The sequence below is a fragment of the Balaenoptera borealis genome, assembly GCF_965194805.1.
Source record: "Balaenoptera borealis genome assembly, chromosome: 20".
Taxonomy (NCBI): Eukaryota; Metazoa; Chordata; class Mammalia; order Artiodactyla; family Balaenopteridae; genus Balaenoptera; species Balaenoptera borealis.
In genome coordinates, this window is record NC_138879.1 from 40075113 (window position 1) to 40097858 (window position 22746).

The window sequence follows — 22746 nt, forward strand, 5'->3', positions numbered from 1 at the left end:
ACTAAAAATAGAATAACCATATGATCCAGCAATCCCACTCCTAGGCATATATATCTGGAGAAAAACATAATTTGGAAAGATACATGCACCCCAGTACTCACTGCAGCACTATTACAATAGCCAAGAATGGAAGCAACCTAAGTATCCATCAACAGATAAGTGGATAAAGAAGATGTGGTATATATACACAATGGAATATTACTCAGCCATAAAAAAGAATGAAATAATGACATTTGCAGCAACATGGATGGACCTAGAGATCAACATACTAAGTGAAGTAAACCAGAGAAAGACAAATATCATATGATATCACTTATATGTGGAATCTAAAAAAATGATACAAATGAACTTACTTACAAAACAGAAAGAGACTCACAGACATAGAAAACAAACTTATGGTTACCAAAGGGAAAGGGGCGGGGGAGGGATAAATTAGGGTTTGGGATTAACAGATACAAACTACTATATATAAAATAAACAACAAGTATCTACTGTATAGCACAGGGAACTATATTCAATATCTTGTAATGACCTAAAAAGGAAAAGAATCTACAAAAGAATATATATGTCTAACTGAATCACTTTTTTGTACACCTGAAACTAGCACAACATTGTAAATCAACTATATTTCAATAAAAATTTTTTAAAAAAGTGAATGGGATTCCGGTTTATTTGCTTTTGGCTAATGCCATGGATAGTAGCGACAGTCAGAGATATTCCCTCTTTTACTTGTGGGTGGATTAATCTGATCTTTCTTGGAAGATCTTGCTGAAGAGGTTATCAGTGCACTCCAAAATTTGAAATTTTCTTACAGTATTCTTAATGTTGAAGCCTCAGGAAGCACACAGTCTGAATCTCAAGGCTTAATAGGCAACAGGTTACATAGTAACCAGCTGTTTACTATGACATAAAAAAGAATTACTAAATTCTCATATCAACTCTTTCCCTTCACCCAAATATCTCCCTGCAGCCTTGCAATATCCCACTTCTGGCATTAGATTCTGTATCAGTTAGAAATCTTTTTGTTGAAGCTCAAACCAACTTAAGCAAAAAAGAAATTTGAAGGAGACTGGGAATCATGGCTGGGAAACCTCAGCAGTGACCCCCTCGGAGGAGCTGCCCAGTCAGTGCCGGCCACGGTGGAGATGGTGCTGCAGCCATTCCCTGCTTATTTGCTCTCTGCTGAAAATTCCAATCCCAGGGAAAAAACATCAGATCGGTCAAGCTTGAGTCACCTGCTCACCTCATAGCTAGGAGTAGGTAGGACCCACCAAACTACGCTTGGTGCAGAAGAGATGATTCCAATAAAGGAAACTAGGGTGATGTTAGGGAAGAGAAGTGATGCAGAACAGCCCAAATCCAACAAGCTCCCCTTGTACCTAGCAACGTCAATCATATGGCACTGCAGCTGTTATTCCAATTTAGTCATAACAGTTGGATCAAAATGAGAACAAGTTGGACAGAGGCTTAGAGGAAATCAAATGGCAGTTAGGTGAATGTCAAGGACCATGACTGCTCCCAACCAACACTTCTCCTTTGATGTCATCTTCAGGGACAAAATTCTACGTTGGATCTGAGTTACTGTGGTAAGACTCAGGCTCTCAGGGGTTAAAATGTTAACAAAAAAAATTTGCTTTGATTGATGTTTATTTGTTTATTTCAGATGTTTGTATCTAAGGGACAAATACAAATGTATTTAGCTATCAGCATATAATTATGCTCTCAGAAGCTAGTGATTCACTCTCTTACTTATTCACTCATTTAACAAATCACTTAATAGATATTTACTGAGCAGTTTCTTAGTCCTGGGCACTGTCTAGGAGCTAAGGAGATACAAACATGGATGATATAATCTCTGTCCTCAAAGGCTTAATATATGTGTGGTGATACAAGTAGTAGAAATACTTCAGTTTACTTGGAAGGAATGGTTCAATGTGAAGGCTCTTAAGTCAGACATGGGAAAGTGCAGCATTCGGTTTAAATTCCGGCCATGTGATCTTGGGCAAGTTACTTAACCTCTCCAAACCTCAGTTTTCTCATCTCTATAATGGGGATAATAATAGTTCCTAATTCAAAGGGTTGCTATTCTCACATTGATTAATACATTCAATGTAATTCCAATCAAAATTCCAGCCAGCATTTTAAAATGGAAATTGATAAGCAGAATGAGTCTGAAATATATATGGAATACAAAGAGCCAAGAATAGCTAAGACAGTCTTGAAGAAGAACAGAGCAGGAAGGATCACACTACCATATAACATGCCCGATTGTAAATCTACAGTAACTCAGACAGTGTGGTATTTTGGCCCAAGGATAGACAAATAGACTAATATAATAAAATAGTCTAAAACCAGACCAACACATATAGGTCACTTAATTTATTAATTTATGACAAAGATAATACTGCAGAGCAGTGGGGAGAGGATTTTATTTTTTAGTAACAATATTTGTTCTTTTGTATCTTCATTCCTTCTTAAGGCTGAATAATATTCCATTGTGCGTAATACCACATTTTGTTTATCCATTCATCTGTTGATGGACATTGGGTTGTTTCCACCTTTTGGGTATTATGAATAATGCTGCTTTGAACTTCAGTGTACAAATACCTGTTCAAGTTCCAGCTTTCAATTCTTTTGAGTATATACTCTGAAGTGGCCTTGCTGGATCATATGCTAATTTTATGTTTAATTTTTTGAGGAACTGCCATCCATTTTCCACAGTAGCTACACCATTTCACATTCCCATCAGCATTGCACAAGGTTTACAATTTCTCCATATCCTTGCCAACACTTATCTTCTAGCTTTGTTTGTTTTTGTTTTTGATTATGGCCATCTTAATGGGTATAGCCCATTTTTTAAAATTTACTTTTCGTACTGCTAAATGAGTGTCTCACTTTGGTTCATCATGGTCACTGGTCACTATTTATACTATGACATTTAACAATTAACATTTAATGGGTGGGGACTTCCCTGGTGGCGCAGTGGTTAGAATCCGCCTGCCAATGCAGGGGACACGGGTTCGAGCCCTGGTCCGGGAAGATCCCACATGTCACGGAGCAACTAAGCCCGTGCACCACAACTACTGAGCCTGAGCTCTAGAGCCCGTGAGCCACTACTACTGAGCCAGTGCACCACAACTACTGAAGCCCGTGTGCCTAGAGCCCGTGCTCTGCAACAAGAGAAGCCACCGCAAGGAGAAGCCCGCGCACCGCAGCGAAGAGTAGCCCCTGCTCGCTGCACCTAGAGAAAGCGAGTGCACAGCAACGAAGACCCAACACAGCCTAAATAAATAAATAAATAAATAAATAAATAGATTACTGCTAATTAAAAAAAAAATTTAACCGGTGCATGTCATAGGCACTGAACTGAGTTCTTTAATTTATTATCTTATCTAATCCCCACAACAATTCTTTAGCAAAGTTTTAATTGAAATATAACATACATAGAGGAAACTGAACAAATCATAAATGTACAGATTGGTGAATTTTTACAAAGTGAATACAGCTATGTAACCAGCACCTAGATCAAAAGCTAAAATATTACCAGCATCCCAGGAATCCCCTTGGTGCCCTCTCCCAGTTTTATCCAGTCCCCTACTATCCACCCACCCCAATAGAAAGCAATGATAACTAATATATTGACTTTTAAAAACCCATAGATTAGTTTTGCCTGTTTTTGAAATTTTTATAAAGGGAATCATAGAATATAAAATCTTTTGTGTATTGCTTCTTTTACTAAGTATGTGTTTAAGAGGTTCATTCATGTTTCACACATAACAATAGTTCATTTATTCTCTGTTAATGTAAAACAATAAAACAGCTAGTTATTTTACCAGCAAAACAGGTTTATTCAGGAGCAGCAAAGAATTGCAATTTGGGACATGTAACTATGGCAAACCACATGCAAGTCCAATAAAGCAGAGGAAACTCTTTTATAGAGGAAAAGGGGGAAGCTGGGAGGGGCTGTTATAAACAAAAAGTCCATTGGAGGAAACTGGGAGTTCAAAGTATAAAGGCTTTTCATTGGCTGGGCTGTGACAATCTCTCATTGGCAGAGCTGTTGCCAGTCAAGGAGAAAATCTTTCCTTCTCCTGCTGGTGGTAGTAAATTAGTGTCAACTTCCTGCTGAAGATGCAAAATACACCCCTTCCTGTTGGGATCTGTATTGATGTGGAGAGGTATGTAGGTGAAGCCTCCCCTTCTGGCTTCCTGACTCCATTTTTGTGAGGTTTCCCTTTATTAATTTTCACATTTCATTGCTAAACAGTAAACAGTATTCCATTTTATGACTATGCCACAGTTTATTTATCCATTCTACTGTTGAGGGATATTTTGGTAGTTTCCCATTTTAGTCTATTACTAATAGTTCTGCTGTGAGCATACTTTTGGCAAATATCTTTTGATGAACATCATCAAAAGAACATATATACACAATTCTCCTGGGTATTTACCCAGGAGTGAAATTGCTAAGTCAAAGGATATGCATATGCTTAGCTTTAGTGGCTATTTACAAAGGGGTTGATAAGTATACGTAACCACCACAGACTATGAGAGCCTGAGAAACTCCAAACACTTGCCCACATTTGGTATCATTTCTCTTTTTCATTTTAGCCATTTTGGTAAGTGCTATGGTCTGAATGTTTGTGTCTCCCCAAAATTCATATGTTGAAACCGAATCCCCCAGTGTGATGGTGTTTAGAGGTGGGGCCTTTAGGAGGTGATTGGTCATGAGGGCAGAGTGCTCATGAATGGGATTAGTGCCCTTATAAAAGAGGCCCCAGAGATACACTTCTTCTCTTCCATCATGTGAGGTTATAGCTGGAAAGCACAGTCTATGGACCAGAAAGTGGGTCCTCATCGGACACCAAATCTGTGCCTACACTGTGGGACTTCCCAGCCTCCAGAACTGTGAGAAAAACACCTCTGTGGTTTATTAGCCACTCAGTCTATGGTATTTTGTTATAGCAGCCCGAACAGACTAAGACTGAATGCATAGTGGTATTGCATTGTGTTTTAATTTGCACTTCTTTGATGAATAGTGAAATTGAGCATTATTTTCATGTTTATTGGCCACTTGGGTAACTTCTTTAGTGCAGTGCCTGTTCAAGCCTTTTGCCCATTTTTCTATTGGGTTATCTTCCTTTTTTCTTATTAAATGTGAAAGTTCTTTGTACATTTTAAAGATGAGTCCTTTGTGTATTGTATATCGCAAATATCTTTTCTTACTTGCCTTTTCACTCTCTTATTGGTGTCTTTTAATTAATAGAAGTTTTAAATTTTAATCTAGTCCAGTTTATTGTTTTATTTTAATGGTTAGTACTTTTCGTGTCCTGTTTAAGAATCCTCCAAGGGACTTCCCTGGTGGTGCAGTGGTTAAGAATCCACCTGCCAAAGCAGACGACACGGCTTAGAGCCCTGGTCCGGGAAGATCCCACATGCCGCGGAGCAACTAAGCCCGTGCGCCACAACTACTGAGCCTGCGCTCTAGAGCCCGCGAGCCACAACGACTGAGCCCTCGCGCCACAGCTACTGAAGCCCGTGCGCCTAGAGCCCGTGCTCCACAACAAGAGAAGCCACGACAGTGAGAAGCCCACGCACCGCAACGAAGAGTAGCCCCTGCTCACCGCAACTAGAGAAAGCCCACGCTCAGCAACGAAGACCCAATGCAGCCAAAAATAAAAATATAATTAAAAAAAAAAAAGAATCCTCCAAGGCCATGAAGACAGTTTGTTTTATTCTCGAATATTTATCAGTTTTTCTTTTATATTTAGATTTATAAGCCACCTGAATAAGTTTTTCTGTATTGTATGAGGTAGGAATTAGAGATTCATTTTTTTCCCATATGCATAGCCAATCGAAAATGAATTAGATTGCAAATGTGGCCTAGTCCAAACATTTAGCTCCTTTCTAAAATATTCCCACAGAATCCTAGTTAGAATCAACTAATTCATTAATCATTTTAAATTAATTTGATAAATCTTTTTTGCACATCTAGTATTTGCTAGTTTAGCTAGGTTTGTAAAGGAAGGCCTCTCAGAGCTGACATTTGAGGTCAGACCTGATTAATGAAATGATGCCAGCCATGAGCAGAGTTGGGGAGAAAATTCCAGGAAGAGGGAACAAGTCGTAGGTGGCTTGATATGTGCAAGTAACGACAAGAAGGCCGGTAGAGCTGAAGTATAATGCTCAAGAGGATGAGAAGCACAGCTCACTCTTTCGAATGTGAGATCAAAGGAAAGAAGCAGACTGCAATCATCACGAGACAGTGGAGCAATGCCTAAAAGTTCTGAGGGAAATTCCCTCTATCAAGAGTGAGGGCACGGGCTTCCCTGGTGGCGCAGTGGTTGAGAGTCTGCCTGCCAGTGCAGGGGACATGGGTTCGAGCCCTGGCCTGGGAGGATCCCACATGCCGCGGAGCAACTGGGTCCCTGAGCCACAACTACTGAGCCTGCGCGTCTGGAGCCTGTGCTCCGCAACAAGAGAGGCCGCAACAGTGAGAGGCCCGCGCACCGTGATGAAGAGTGGCCCCCGCTCTCCGCAACTGGAGAAAGCCCTCGCACAGCAACGAAGACCCAACACAGCCAAAAATAAATAAATAAATAAATAAATAAATAAAATTAAAAAAAAAGAGTGAGGGCACAATAAAGACATTTCGAACTCACAAGAACTCAGAAATTTTACCTATAAAGCAAGTTTTCTTAGGATTTTTACACAGCAGTCTACTCCAACAAGGCGAGGATAAGAGGAGGACGACAGGAGCCGACCCAGGAAGACCATGGAGGGACACCCCACCGTGAGAGCAGTGCGACTTCCCTGGAGAACACTCTGCAGACCTCAGCAGCTTTGGAAGAGGTTTGTGAGTATTTGTAGCTTCTGCCTGTGCCCCTTCCAATCTGTGATCCACAATGTTGCCCACGTAAACTTGGTAGAGTTCTAGATTCCCTCCCCACCTCAGTTTAAAACCCTCCAATGGTTTCCCATAAGTTTCAGAATAAAATCCAACTTCCGGTGTGATAAGAAAGTCCCTTTGTTATTGACCCCTGCCCATCACTCACCAAGCTGGATGGCTGCTTATACCCTCTGCTCCAATCATTGATCATTTACAGACTTCTTACAGCTATCAATATTTGCCACTTTGGAGCCTTTGTATCTGCTGCTCTCTCTCTGCAAGGAAACCCTTCTTCCCCTCCTTTCCCTGGTAGATTTCGTCCTTGTTTCTCAAACCTCACTATCTTGGGGGGAACTTCCTTGACCACCTTGTGTTCCCCTCCTCCCACCACTGGTTTAAGTCCCCTAGGTTTTACCCCAGGATTTCTCTGTGTTACTCACCTCTGGTACAAATCTGTGTCTATTTAATTTTTTGTTTATTTACTGTTCTCCTCACTAGATTATAATCTCCTTGAGAGTAGGAGATTATTTTAATCATTGCATTTTAATCATTGTTGAAGTTTCTATAATGGCTTCCCTGTAGTCAGCTTGCTTATGTTAAAATTTCTGCTGCATCACTTGCTATGTTGTCTTGGGAACTCGAGTCTCAGTTTCCTCACTTGCCAAGTGATACGGTATTTTTATTTGCAGCACCTGGCACACAGAAGGTGCTCAGTAAGGTGTGTGGAATGAATCCAGGGAGATGGGCAGAGTTCCGGGGTCGGAGCCTCTCAGCAGGGGAGTAAGGGTGACTCACTCCACTCAATCTTGACTCCTCCTTTCCCCTCCCAAGGAGGAGTGCTCAGCTTCCTCTCCAGGACCGTTATGCCCTGGGGGTTGTGAGGAAAATCTGAAAAATGCAGGCTCTTTTCCTGTTCACCCTTATCCATGTGTTGACCTAAGGAATTCAGGATATCTCCCAAACATGTCACTGTCTGACCATTCCCATGAGGCTGTTTAAATATGGTGTTACTTTAGGACTCAAATTTCACTAGATGTGGATGTCTTAATGAGGGGCTGCTGGGAGGAAGCAAAGGGATCATGTACCCGTTCTGCAGATGGAAAACCTCACGATCTTCTCCAAACTTCTCAGAGCCCATGAACTCACATAAGTTGTCAGGAATCTACCAAGAAGAGGTCCCTGGCCCCCGGGTGTCCCCTCTCCTCCAGCTAAATGAATATTCTCTTTTTGTTCTTATGGTGGAGGCAACATCTCCATGGGACTGCTCTACTTTGAATGAGTTTCTAGAAACAAGAGAGAGTTGACCCTTCTCAATGTTTCACAAGATCTGGAGCAGAGTCAAGAATGGATTGTGAACTGGTACATGAAGGGTCATAGCAGCATTATTCACAATAGCCCCGAAGTGGAAACAACCCGAATGCCCATCAATGGATGAATGGATAAATAAAATAAAAGCAGAAAAAGGAATGAAGTACTAACACATGCTACAACATGGAGGAGCCTTGAGGACACTATGCTAAGTGAAAGAAACCAACACAAAAGACCACACATTATATGATTCCCCTTAATATGAAATGTCCAGAGCAGGTCAATTTGTAGAGACAGAAAGTAGATTAATGGTTGCTTAGGGCTGGGGGTGGGGAGTGGGAGCAGTGGTGAGAGACTGCTAATGGGTAGGGGGTTTCTTTTTGGGGTAATGAGAATATTCCAATATTGATTGTGATGATGGCTATACAACTCTGTGAATATACTAAAAACCATTGAATTGTACACTTTAAATATGTGAATTGTACCTCAGTAAAGCTGTTCAAAGGAAATAGATCTAAGGAAGCGTTGGGGTGGGGGGGTGATGGGAAAAAAAAGGATGGCTTGTGTCACCTATATGCTCTCCCATGTATCTACTCCTGCAAGCAATCATCTTGCAGGGGAAGAAACTAGATCCTAAGAGTGGGTTTGAGACAGATTTCTGACCATCAGCTCTTCCTCTCCCCCTCAGCAGAGAATAGTCAGATATCAGAGTGGGCTGTAGCTGGGTAGCCTTTAAGGTTCACTTTTGCAAACTCTAACTTCTCCATTTCCTTCCTTCTTTCTTCTTCGCAGGGACCCAATTGCCGTGCAGGGAGACCGGGTGGACCACAGCTTGGATTGCACAACTGGGACAACCAATCTGTCTGGAAAGTGCATTGAGTGCAACAGTGATTCAGGGGCCTTCAAGTGCGTGTGTATTCAAGGTTGCCCTTCAGCTTTTCTCTATGCAGGATGCTATAAAGATGGTCCCTGCCTGTAGAAAGCTTGTGGTCAAGCAGGGAGATTGGCCAATTTGTGTCAAGAAAGAACTCAGAATGCAGGTAAAGTGCCTGCTTTCTTCTCGATGAGGCATTAAACTTGAGGCTGGCCAAGGGAGGTCTGCTATGGGCACTAAACTTTTCATGTTTGCCATCAAATTGTTCAACGTGTAAAACTTGCTTTTCTTACAAATGACAAACACCGTTCTCTGTCAAATTGAACACTGAGATTGTGTGCCTCAAAGTAATGTAGGTCCAACTTAATTTAAAAGCTAGGAGGCATAGGGTAAGGCTGCATTCAAGCCAAAGAAAGCAACGGAGTTTGCTGCAGTATTCCAGAAGTTTGCCTTGATTACATGAGCGGTGTGACAGGGCAGGAACAGCTGGATGCATACAACTACATGGGGCAAATCAGGGAGTTGAAGGTTAACCATTAGGGCTTTGGACCCTGAAGACAGTGTCACACTACAGGTGTTGAGACTGTGTTGTAATAACTGCTGGCTTGTTTCATGTTGCTTTGAGTCTCTTGATCCCTTCAAGTATGCCACCAAAAATTCTAGTATCTGACAAAGCTGAGAGCCACAGATTATCTACTTACTCCCTAAAGTCCCTTCTGATTAAGATGGCCAGGTAAAATACAGGCAATCCAGTTAAATTTCAATTTCAGAGAAACAACGAATAATTCTTTAGTGTAAGTGTGTCCCATGCCATATTTGTTTATCTGAAATTCAAGTTTAACTGGGAGTCTTCTATTTTTATTTGCTAAATCTGGCAACCTTACCTCTGATTCCCTTCTGGTCACTGCAAAAATGATAAATGCAGCCCTGCTTCCAGGCTAATGTTTTGTACTGTGCACCATCTAGTGGTTACATGAACAAAGAGGAAACCAAGAACCGTCCCCAAGAAACAACTTGAAAACAGCAATCCAGAAAGCTGAAAAGAAACAACTAGGCTTTAATTTTAAAAATTCTTAAAAAAATTTTTTTGACTTACTTCTTTGGATGTGGTGTCTGTGATCAGGTCAACAGCTTAGAGTGTCCAGTGAATATCTGAAATCCCTGGTAGATCAGCCAGTGTTTAAACAGCAACCCTCACTGGGCTGAGGCCTTGGGCTCCTCCATTAACACCTAAAGGCGAATACACAGCCTTGTCCTTGATCTGTTGTGGTTCCCAGCGTTCCTAGTGATGCTTCACAATGAGCATGTGGCATCCAGCCATATCTATCAAGTACAATAAATGTCAGGCTGGTGCAATTTTATTAAACCCAACCAGGCCTGTACGGAGACTCGAGGAAGCAAGTATTTCCTGTTTACTATTTTACCAAGAGGGTATAGGGTAAGTGCCAAAGGGAATTGGCCCCATCCAATGGGCCTCTGGCTGCACATTGCAATCACCTGGGGTGTTTTGAAAAGCACCAATGCCTGTCCTTCCCCCCTTCCTCCTCTTTCTCTCCCTCCCCCTGCCCCTCCTCCTTCTCTTTTTCTCCTGTTTAAATCATGTGAGTTTATACATCCACATGGTATTACTTTAAAGGAGTGCAATAGGCAATGCTGAAGACGATAAGAGATGGTCACTGAAATCAGATTTCACCTTAAAACGAGATATTTTATGGACAAAACCTCTCATCCTCAGCATATCCACTGAGGATGTCTCTGTGTTTTTGTTTTACAGGCAAGGCTAAAAGGCAGAGGAGCTTCCCTGTCTCCAATTCCGTGTCTGTGGTTCTGTAATTTCATCATAAACACTCACTATGAAACGGTATAGAAACTCCATTGGCGGTTTAGCCCAGGAGAAAATTCCAGAGCTCAGTCTGTTCTTTGAATAGGTTTTAAAATAAACTGGAAGGTGAGAGGGAGTTTGGGGATGGAAATTTTTCAAATACCCTCCAAACTGACAAGGTGTCTCTATATAATTGTATAAACAATGAAAAATAATACCTGCAATTTGTTGAGGGTCTTTTATTGCCCAGGATGCTTTGCACACACTATCCTTTTTAACTCTCAGAGCAACCCAAGGTGGCTGGGGACTATATTGCCATATTACACACGAGCAAACGGAGGCTCAGGATTTGTACTAGGTTGGGCAAAAAGTTCACTCGGGTTTTTCCTAAGAGGACACAGCTGGTGAGCAGCACAGCTGTTTTTCACACCCAGCTTTGTCTGACTGCAAATCCTGTGCTCCTCCGGCTCTGATATTCTGCCAAGACTACAGTGCATAGTTCTGCAGATTTCTTTCCCCGCTGGTCGGGCTTGTGACGGAGAGCTGTCTGCCAAGTCACTCACATGTCAATGACACTCCACTGCCAGCCTCAGCCGCCCAGTATTAAGGCACTTGAAACCAGATTTTCAAAAATATTCACTTCCTTCTGGCTGGCTCAAGAAGTCAAAAGGCAGTTTTCGTTTTTTATGGCACTTACCTTTGGGTAGCTGAGTCACGTTGGGGGTCTTATTGGGGCTTTGGTGATGATATTAAAGGCTATCTCTAAGGATCTATGGAGCCCTCCTTGGAAGGAGGAACAGGAAAACAACCATTTGTGAAGGGTAGAGTGGAGATATACCGACCCAGAAACCATGTTTCAGAATCAATCCATTCCTCGTGTTTCAAGGCCCCACATGCTGAAGTGTCACCTCCTCTGGGAAGCCTTTGGGGACCTGCCTCTGCCCCAGGCTCATGAACTGCTCCCTCTAATGCCATTGGCACTGGCCTCTGTTCTCTGTCTCAGCACACAGCAATCAGAAGCGGAGTGTGCGCATATACACCTCTTTCTCTAAACTGTGAGCTCCTTGAGCAGAGCAGAGCTGGCCTAGACCGGTTCAGGCTTCTGCAAGTCTGTGGCATCCAGAGGAAGGGGTCCCAGGGTGTAGGAGTAGGCAGTGGGCTGGAAGGAGGCGCCTTTGTCAGACTTTGCTTGGTGAGTCAGGGTCACATGGATTAGTCACAGGGGAGGGCTTTGAAAAGCTTTATGGTGTCCTGGGACGGTCAACCTTGTCCACGTCACAGCCTGTGGATTTTCTGAGCACTCTAGATTTTTCTGAGCACCTTTAGCCTCTCCTCTGGGACCTCGTAACCGTCGTAGGACTTCACACACTCAATCTTTCATTCAGTAAGTACTTCTTGAGAGCCTCTTAGGGGCCAGGCACTGTGCTGGGTGCTGGGATCAGTAGTAAACAAAACTATCCGGCTCCTGTCCCGTGCAGCTTATAGACAAGGGGAAAGGCTTACATTTGCCTGGACCGAAAGTCTCCCCCAGCACACCGGGAGCTCCTTGAAGGAAGAGACTAAGTTGTATTGACTTTTTAACATTTTCATTTTATGTTTTAGTTTATTATGTAATTCACACCATAAAATTCACCCTTTTAAAGGGGACAGTTGAGTGGTTTTAGTATATTCACAAGGTTGTGCAGCCATCGCCACCATCTAATCGCAGATCATTTTCATCAGCCCCGCAATAAACTCCTTGCCCATTAGCAGTCATTTGTCACCTCCCCTGCCCCCAATCCCTGGAAACCACTAATCTACTTTCTGTCCTGTGGTGTTGCCTTTTCTAGACATTTCACATAAATGGGATCATGCAGTAATGTGGCCTTCTGTGTCTGGCTTTTTTCACTTCGTGTGATATTTCCAAGGTTCACCCACATTGTAGCACTGATCAGGGCTCCATTCGTTTTTATGGCCAATACTACTCCACTCTGAATATACCACCTTCTGTTTGTGCAGTCATCGGTGGCTGGATGGTTACAGTTACTTTTGTAGTTTGTACCTCGATGTCTTCCTCCTCCGTGTCACCTTGTCTTCTTGCTCTGTCTCTCCTCTGTCCGTCCCTCCCTCCCTGTTCCTGCTTTCCTCTCTCAGATGCTTGTTATTCCACACCTACCATGTTATGGGCACTGTGATTAAACATCTCATAAAGGTTCCAGTCTGAGGTAAATCAAAAGGCACTATTTAAAAAATTTTAAATAAATGCCTTATTTTAAAATAGTTTTAGATGTACAGAAAAGATGCTGAGATAGTAGAGAATTCCCATACACCCATCCCCCAGTTTTCCCCATTGTTAACATCTTACATACTGTGGTACATTTGTTCCAACTAAGGAGCCAGCACTGTTACCTTACTATTAACTAAACTCTACACTTTATTCCGATTTCACTACTTTTTCCCTAACGTCCTTCTCCTGTCCCAGGATCCCATCCAGGACACTTCATTGCATTTAATTATCATAGTCTCCTTAGGCTCCTCTGATCTGTGATGGTGTCTCAGGCTTCCCCTGTTTTTGATGACCTTGACGGTTTTGAGGACTGGTCAGGTTCTTGATAGAATGGCCCTCAGTTGGGGGTTTGTCTGATGTTTTTCTCATGGTTAGACGGGGGTTATGGGTTTTCTGGGGATGGCCACTGAGGTGAATAAAGCCATCATTTTTAAATTGCTGAAAAGCCCTGGAACGAAGAAGTGAGACCAGATTTTTCAGGATTATTCAGAAAAACCAGGGAAACGTTACTTTGGAGACCTTCAAATGGTAGAAGTGCTGTATGGAAGGATTCCCTGGTCTTTTTCCCAAAGAGAGTGGTATGCCACCTATCCTCACGGTGGTGAAGAAATGAGCCTTTATCTGACATATAAACACAACTTGACATGTGTTCTTTCTCCCCTGTTGGCTCTGACGTGTGACCTTTGGTGAGTCAAGCCCTCTTTCTTGGTGTCTGTAGGATTAGGAAGTTCAGACTGATGATCTCCAGGGCCTCTTCCCACTGTGACGGTTTATACTCTAAGAGATGACTCGTAAGTTCCCTCAACATCTATCAAATTCCTAAGTTTGGCTCCCCATTCTTCCATATCAGCCCCAGCCTGTTGGATTCAGGTGGCATTTCTCCCCAGAGGATATGCCCACCCCAACCCCATTTTAAAAACCTTCCTTGCAGACAAACATACTGAACAAACAAACCCCAGCCCTTTGCCGTGTGGATCTCCACTTTGAGGGGCTGGGGGAGCGTTCCAGAGCAGCAGTGGCCAGAGCGGGACCCTGGCCTCCCTGTTCCCCTGCTGACACAGCACAAGGCCCAGAGTGAGGAGGGTCACAGGCAGAGCTACACACCGCACGACGCTGGACACTCTTCACCCCAAGGGGCTGTTTTGGTTCAGCAGCTCCTGTGGCTCGAATAAGTTAATCACTGATGACGAGAGATTAATTTGTAACTGGACAGCAGACAAGATAGTTCAGGCTCCGGTGGGGCGGCACTGAACTGTGGCGTGGGCATTTCTCAGAAGACGCCTGCTCCACAGCTTGGCGCGGACGCTGAGAACTTCAGATCTACCCCGGTTCCTACAGGCCACCTCCCTTTCCCTCCAAAGGGGGGGAAAATGTGCCCGGGACTCTCCCTTCCTCTCTGCAGCATATTCGCTGGTCTTAGAAAACCTGTCCAGGCAACAGCCAGGCTCAGTAGAAAAGTCCAGTTTAAAAAGTCCACTTAAGGGGGAGCACGTGCCTGTCAGCCCAGCCGAGGCCCGTGGACCAAACCGTGCAGGAGGGGAGGAGAGGAGGGGACGAGCGAGGAGAGAGGAGGCAGTGGGAAGATGTGGAAGAATGGATGGGAGCCCGGGGTAGGGGTGAGAGATGGTTCCTACAGCCTGAAGCCCCGGCTCGTGGATTGCGGCCACTCCAGGAAAGGCAGGTCATTGAGGGTCTGCCCTCCCATCCCATGTGCATCCCCTCTGTCATTTCCAATCTTAGCCCGCCGCCCCCATTCTGGGTCCAGGAAAGACAGGTGAATCAGGATGTGCAGGTCCCCCTGCGGCCTGACCCTCATGCTCCAGTCCTCACTTCTCTATCAAGTAAAATGACCCTTTGTTGCCATACTGCATACCCATGGCCATAGCTGTTGGCTGCGGATGCTGCCATATCGTCAGCTTCAGCAATCTCTTATTTCTAGCCAGGACAACTTGGAATTCTTAAGTCAAGCCTATTTATCAAGGAAGGCCCTGGCAATACTGCCCTGATGGCACTGGGCTCAGAAGGCTATTCTGTAAGGCCACAGTCTCAATAGAGGAAGAAGATAGGAAAAGAAGGTAAATGGAACCAAAAATAGGAATGGGGCCTGCATTAAAAGGGGGTGCAGAAGAACTTCTCTGGGGGTTGCTGAAATGTGGGCTCCCCGCCCAGAAGTTTCTGGGAGCCCAGTTGAGTAGTGGGCGATTTGTGCTTGGAGTTTCTACCAGGAGCCCAGATTCTTGTCATTTTGGTTCAATCCCACTGCCCTGGACCATGAGCGCGCCTCACGCAGTCTCCTGTCTCTGCTTTTGTTCATGCTGTTCCGTGGACCCAGAAGCCTTTCCCTCCTTTCTCCACGTCACTCACTTTGATCAGGACCTGGCTGAGGTGTCATTTCCACCAGAAAACCTTCCATGAGCCTCCAGGTTGGCCCTCGGCCCTGCTCTTCGGTATCGTCGGTTCCTTACGCCTATTGGCAACAACACCTGTGGATCCTCAACCCTAAGAGGCAGCTTGGCATCACCTGGGGCACCTTGTTAAACATACAAATCCGAGATGCCCAAGTCTCTTGGGGTGAGCTTGTAAAGCTGTATTTTTATTAGTCTTCATGTGTGTTTTGGATGCCAGGCCAGGGTTGGGTGTGTCTTCTCTCGTCTCTGTCCCCTAGGCCTGGGCACAGGGCTTAGGTCATGGAGACTGCATGTCCCTGTGGCCAAACAGGAAGAGCTGCAAAAGTGCAAGACCCTTGCCCTTTCATTCACACAATTTCCATCCTTCTGTTCCTGCTTTGTGCCCCAGACGCTGTGCTGGCGATCCAAGAGCAAAGCCCAACACAATCTGCCTCGTACAGCTGACGGTCTGGTCGGGGAGACAGAGGTGAATCAAATTACTTAACACACATCTTATTGCAAAGTGCAACATGAACCTTATAAAGGAAAAACAAAGCTGTTCTGAGAACTTACAACAGGGACTCTGGCATCAGCTGGGAGGTCAGGGAAGGCTGAGCTGAGCCCTAAATGAGGGTTAGTGGAGGACAGGGGTAGAGGGGAGTAGTCTCACTGGGTTCTTTCAAGCGCTCTTTTGGAAGCCGACTGCGAGGCGTTGGGGGTCCATGCCCCTCCAGACACTAAGATGGTCTCCAGAAGGAGCTTCTCCTCATACCCACCCCAGGACCCCACCTTCACTTCTGCTTTTCTGCTGTCTCCTCTTGCCATGAGCCTCTGGAAGATGATGTATTCTAAGCAGAGGAAAGGCCTATTTCTCCAGGCTGGGGGCTGTCTGCTAGCATCTACGCTGCCATTGCTGAATTCCCAAGAGGTGCACCTCCCTTTGACCTGATGTAATCTCGTACTGGGCACATGGCTTGGCCAGTGGAGGGCAGGCTCCCCTCCAACGTCCCTCCTGTCTCAACAGTGGAGCACCCTTGTGCAGTGAACAATGTGGACAACCATCTGTGGTGGCCTTGCTGCCGTCTCGAGCAGGACGTTCTGGCTTCTTGGTTCTCCCTCGTAGCTGGAAGATTCCTTTATCCCAGAAGGAGATAATTACATCTTCTCTGGCCATAACTCTGTTTGGACATTTAGACAAAAATTTATATGTATTTTCTGGAGGACTGGGTGTTTCTCTTACCTAAATTGAGAAGGGGCTTCTTTTAAATAGGATCCAAGAGAGTTCTTTCATATGGTAATTCACATACACTTTGGCTGATAAGCCCTAGACTTGGCAGAAGGTTCAAAGCAGAAATTGTGTTCAGATGAGGCACATGGATGCTTTTTGATCTGATTTGCTTTTAGCCGCTGACGTTGGGATAATTTTGGCCTCTGAGTGGCAGTGGGCCTCAAAAACCTGGTAAAATGAGATCTTTTTTAACCAAAGTCTGAACCACCTAGAGTGAGTGGAGGAGTCCTTATACATTGGGAGCTGGGAAAAGAAGCATTTTCTGGTGGAAGATAACCCTCATCACATGAAGGCCACGCTGGAGTGGCCCTGGAGAGGCACCTCATCCAGGTCCTTCCTTTTACCAGTGGGGAAACTGAGGCTCGGAGAGAGAATGTGGACTGGCTTAGGTCACACAGTGAGTGGCAGAGCCAGGCTGACCCCTGACAGGCACTTCTTTCTGCACCTGAACCTTGTTGATGGCCAGCAGTGACCAGTGTGAGGATGGAAGGAGCTATGTGGGTGACCGTGTGCATGGGAAGGTGAGAAGGGGACATGTGGGCTGGAAGACAGGGTGTCTCACCAAGTCCAGTGCGGCCCCTCCTCCTTCAGATATGGGAAGCTGCTTTTCCTACGTAAGAGGGGTTAGGGATAAGCATCACCTACAGGAGAGAGCACTAGGAATACAGTGGGAACTGGGAAGGAAAAGAGGAAGAGGGAAGTTCATCTTACAGACACCAGAGAATATACAGGTGAACCACGTGCCATGCCACTGTTTCACAAATGACTGTAATACTGGTGGGTTGGGGGAGGGTTGGGTGTCAAAGTGACATCCTACCTCGGGTACCATATCTTTCCATGTCTGACACGTGTGAAAACACTTTCAGTTGTAAAGATAAGTTGAACTTACTGAGCACCCACTAGCTGAGCAACCTAGTGGGTGCTCAGTAAATGGTAGCATCTCTCAGTAGAGATCCTGCTAAGGAAAGGGACAGAGGAAGGGAACATGTTTTCTCCTTCAATTCCCTTAACGATGCCTTCAGGAGGTATGATTCTCCCCACCTAACAGATGAGGAAACAGAAAGGATAAGTTTCCTGCCCAAGTCACACAGCTCAGAGCAGTGAAACTCGGCTCCCCTGGCTCTGTGCTATTTCCACCAGCGTAACTCCCATCGGCTTCAGCTGACAATTCCTTCCCTTGCCTCCAGGCCCTGCCACCTCTCCCTGGTGGACATGTAGCAGATATGGTCCCTAAATTCGAGTGCATTCAAGTAGAGGTGCAGTGCCTTGTGCATAAGCTTTGATTTAGGGGGACGTGTGTTGGTGGCTCAAGCATTTGAGAATGCTGGATATGGGAGTCTTTCCCAAAAATGCAAGATCAGTGGACATTGTGGGACATACCTGGGTTTGTTTTTTATTCCAAGACCAGCTTGTTTTCCATAGGCCCAAGCTCCATCAGCAGGCCAGGACCCTGTTCTGATTCAGACTTAGAAAGTCAGCGCACACATCTGCAGTTGAGGCTGCTCCTGCTTGGGCCTGAGAAATCCTGGGATCCCCTTTCCTTCTCTTGTCTCCTGGTTCCTCTGCTTCTGGTGATGAGGCAGGGACAGCTTGGAACAAAGACCTTCATCATTTCTGTTGTGAAACTGTCCTAAGATTAGGCAACTGTGAATTTGTCATCAATATTCATTTCTCTAGTGGATTTCAACAAGATTAACTCTAAAAAATAAAAATTAACATTTCCATTCCCTGTGAAGGGTACTGGTGAATATGGAAAGAAAAATTCTTTTTTTAAAAAATTAATTTATTTATTTGGCTGTGTCGGGTCTTAGTTGTAGCACGTGGGATCTTCGTTGTGGCATGTGGGATCTTTTGTTGTGGTGCGCAGGCGTAGTTGCCCTGTGGCATGTGGGATCTTAGTTCCCCGACCAGGGATCGAACCCATGTCCCCTGCATTGGAAGGCAGATTCTTAACCACTGGACCACCAGGGAAGTCCCGGAAAGAAAAATTCTAAAGGTGAAATTGTCTAACTCTGAAGGGCACATGCAGGAGTCCTGACCAGGCTGGGAGTGAGGAGACCTACATTTTGGTCCTGATTCCCTCCTGCTGCCTGTGTGTCTTGGGCAAGTTGCTTAACCTCTCTGGGCCTCCATGCTTGTTAAGGACTCTTTCAGTGCAAATATTTTATGGTTATAAACAGGGAGAGAATCATCTCAATAACATAGCTCCTTTGTAGTACTGACTTTCACACATTCACCATGGAGGATGATACTTGATGAGTTTAGAATTTTCTCTTGGTTGGAACAGGGACTTGAGTTCTTTCCAACTGTGGCCCTAAGTCTGTGGGTTTGGTAGGCCCATCAGGCTGTAGAGTCACATGCATTTTACATTGTAAAAATATTTCCCGTTTGCTTAAAATAAAATCCTGGAGGTGTTGATGAGTTTAGAATTTTCTCTTGGTTGGAACAGGGACTTGAGTTCTTTCCAACTGTGGCCCTAAGTCTGTGGGTTTGGTAGGCCCATCAGGCTGTAGAGTCACATGCATTTTACATTGTAAAAATATTTCCCGTTTGCTTAAAATAAAATCCTGGAGGTGAAGTGGTGTTTCCAAATTCCACTGAATTGTAGCCTCAGAACTAGAGCTGGACCATGTGGTCCAAACTCCTCAGTTTATCAGTGTGAAGGCCCAGAGTCAAGGAAGGAAGTAGCCCAGGATTCCTGGAGAATTTGAACAGAACTGGAGCTAAAACCTGGGTACCATCACACCCAATCTAGTGCTTTGCTTGTGTCCTCTCTGTATGCATAAAATTGAATAAAAGCCAGTTGGAAGAGTAAAGGATTATAAATGTCAGACCATAATCTTAAGAACAACTTTAATCCATGTAAATACAGGCACAGAGATTCTTATTTATATTTTCATTTTAACATGCATCAAAACCCTGCAGTCTTCACACACCACTATGGACACTCTATTTGCATTTCCTGAAGCCACCCCAGTGAGCAACTCTGAAATAAATTAAAAAGAGTGGTCAAGCCTGAATGCACACCGAGGTTTCCATGTGCTCAGCTCAGCAGATTCAGGTATGACCCCTACAGAGCTTGGACTCTGAACTGGCACTAACATTCTCTACGCTCAATGACCATTTCACACAATGAATTCATCTGTGTAATTGTGCTTAGCTGTCCCAAGATTAACTCCATGTTTGCATGAAGATCAAAATGCTTACTTTAAAAAGTTTGGTTTTCTTCCATTTCTGTCTTATCTGGGGAGGTATGCATGCTTGGAATTTCTTGGGCTTTTCTTTTTCAAATCTATTCTAGGGATTGAGAATGTGAGGGCAAGTGTGTGTGTGTGTGTGTGTGTGTGTGGTGGTGGGGTGACTTACCTTTTATTGTTCTGTTTTTGAAACAACAATCGGCAATCATTCTTTACTGTTTTGATGTCCTCTTGTCAAAGGCAACCCAGAACATTGGGATCTTCAAGTGGGTAATAGCATTCTCGATTGCCCCCACGCCTAGGTCCTACATTAGTTAGGATTCTAGAATTCTGCTTTATTAAAATTTTTATCCTGGGTTACAATTTACGTAAAGAGAACACATCAGAAGTGTGCATCTTGGTACACTTTTATATATGCATATACTTCTGCTTTGCTTATACCTTCAGTTATTGTTTGGTACCACTTGGTAGTGAAATATCCATTGAGTTTTTCCAAAGACTACTGCATCCGCCTGGGGAGGAGGCTGACGTTTGGAGCTGCTGGAAGGTGGTGGTGTGACTGGAGTCAAGAGGATTTGCTTTCCACTGTCTCACCTCGCTTGCACTCCAGCCACAAGTTCTGGGAGGAATATTGGAAGGCACACTGCACTCTCGCTCGCAATGGGGATCAGCAGGAAGTGGGAGACGTTTGAATGGGGTGGGGTGTTTCCACTTAATCATTACCACCGCTGACATCAATGAAAACCAAGTAATGCAGATCGTCCGCATGGGCACCTACAATGAGTGGAAAGGAGGCCAGATTCTTAGGAAGTGTTACGATGAGGTAGGGGATGGACAGAATACAAAACTGAGAGGGGGAAGCAGGGTGGCTCGTATTTCAGCTTCAGAATACAATTGATTTTTGTGGTTGAAGGGTCCAAATTGCCCTGGCTATTTCAAAACAACGTCAGGAGAGGAGCAGTTGTGCTTTCCAGCACCCCAGTGGTTGCCCAGGACACGAGGCAGCCTTGAGGACAAATACGTCCCTCCCTGAAATAGGAAGCCAACTATTTACTTATACAAATAACACTATAAAAGGGCTATAGAAGTTGAGCTGCAGCTCCTGAGCTTTGACCAGCCCCTAGATTTGTCTCAAAAGGCTCCTTCCGGAGGAAGGAAAGTCCTGAGGCTCTCAGGTCGAGCACTGGCTCAAACAACAATTTAAATCAAGCAGAGCCTCCACTGTCTCCAAGTTGAACCTGCCCAAGCGAACACCCTCAAGACAGCTTCCAAACAAAGATGACAATATTACCATCTCAACCTGAATGTGCATCACAACTCGGTTTCAAAATTCATTGTGTGAAATTAAAAAAAAAAAAAGTTTTTATAATAAAATTCACCTTTCAATCCTATGATTTTTCATCGTACTCACTTCTTTACATCCCCTCAATTCTCACCCCCTTCCTTTATCACACTCCTTTGGCAAAATCACAACCCTGGTTAGATCTGACTCTCCGCTCACTTAGCACCTGACCCCATGTACCTGAATGAAGTTCGAGAAAAATGCACAGCTAGGCTGGCAGCTCACACTTTAGATTCATGACCGCAAACCCTGATGGCTCCTTAGTGCTGCCAGGCAATCATATATTGGCATATCAATATATATTGGCATATCCCACTCATCAGTATTTGCTGAATGAATGGATTAAACAAATGAATTTTATTTAGGGTCCCATGGATGCTACAGTTCTGCTTGTCCAAGTTTAAAAGAGAATTTTATTTTAAAAACATTTTTTTTTAAGTGAGCACTGACCTTGGATGCAGAAGACTTGTATTCCAAGCCTAGCCCTGCTGCTTACTAGCTGGGCGACCCTAAGCAAGTTACCCTTCCTCTCTGGGACTCAGTCTCCTCTATGAGTGAGGCAGCTGGACCAGGACCCTAGCAGATGGAGAGTCTCTCTAGATGTCGGTTGAATGAGCGAGATGAGGTCCCTACCTTCCGCCAAAGTTCACAGATCCATGATTCTTCCTTGAACCAAGCAAGCCCACAGCTGGGTGTCAATCAGGAGAGGGAGACGTGAGGTCACTGACATTTAAAGGAAGCAAGGAGAAACACTTGCAGGAGGACCCTTCTCTTCTTTATTGGTCTCTGATTTTAGTTTCTGGTCCTGCAGCTGGAAAGAGATTCCAAAGTAAGCAAACCTCTCATGATAAAAGCAAACAATGACTTTGGTTCTGAGCAAACTTCAGATGGAGTGCAGCAGAGAGGTGACACTGGACTGGGATTTGGGGACCCGGATTCTAACCCAACTCTGTCACTGGTCATCGGTCCCACCCTCCTCTTGGGCCTCAGTTTCCTCTCTGTATAATGAGCGAATTTAAGTGTCCTAAGCTTTTATCTGGCCTCCACCATTTCAGAGCACTGGTGGCATCTTTTTGCCCTTTTAAACTTGCCTGGCCTGTTTCAGATCAGAACTGGCACAGTATCAGCAAGTTTATGGTTTTATAAGCCCCAAAACATGCTTTGCAAATAAATGATAAAGGCATTGGAGTATTGCATGGAAACACCAAAGTCTTGAACAAGAGTAGGACTTTGGAATTGTAAGAGGAATGGAAAGGCGTTCATGGTAGAAACACCTGTCCTTGACCTTAAAACCAGATGGACAAGTGGCCACAGACTGAGGGAGATCCACTGGTGCTAGGAATACTGTCTGGCACTTTCCCCCAGGATGTGGT

General features: G+C 44.4%; 1 protein-coding gene across 10 annotated transcripts in view; it reads right to left on the minus strand.

Annotated features, from left to right (window-relative positions):
* HEATR6 (HEAT repeat containing 6) overlaps positions 1–22746 on the minus strand; it is a 137886-nt gene that overhangs the window by 52456 nt on the left and 62684 nt on the right. For 5 of the 10 annotated variants that reach the window (XM_082373922.1, XM_082373923.1, XM_082373931.1 and 2 more), the window contains 2 exons: positions 21824–22184; positions 20579–20805 (listed from right to left, as the gene is read on the minus strand). The gene's annotated coding sequence lies outside the window, so the exon portion shown is untranslated. Of the gene's footprint in view, positions 1–3634; positions 20806–21823; positions 22185–22746 lie in introns of those variants that run through there. The other 5 variants (XM_082373921.1, XM_082373929.1, XM_082373927.1 and 2 more) reach the window with 5 other exon arrangements.